The sequence below is a fragment of the Plasmopara halstedii genome (genome assembly GCF_900000015.1).
Source record: "Plasmopara halstedii genome assembly, contig: Scaffold_555, whole genome shotgun sequence".
Taxonomy (NCBI): Eukaryota; Oomycota; class Peronosporomycetes; order Peronosporales; family Peronosporaceae; genus Plasmopara; species Plasmopara halstedii.
In genome coordinates this window covers 634,851-635,079 of record NW_020187475.1, presented here as the reverse complement: position 1 = coordinate 635,079, position 229 = coordinate 634,851, and positions in this window count along the sequence as shown.

Genomic DNA, 229 nt, shown 5'->3' with positions numbered 1-229 from the left:
TTGAGCTGGACAATCGCAGCTTGATTGTCCACGTATAGGACACTATGCAAGTCATTTTCAGCTCCAATTTCCTCGAACATAACTTGTAGTCCTTGTAGTTCCTTGGCGATAATGGAGGCGGCTACAAACTCAGCCTCCGCCGTGGATAGAGCTACTGATGTTTGTTTGCGGCATATCCATCCCACGTTGCAACCAGCTACGTAAATCATACCACCAATCATTGACTTCT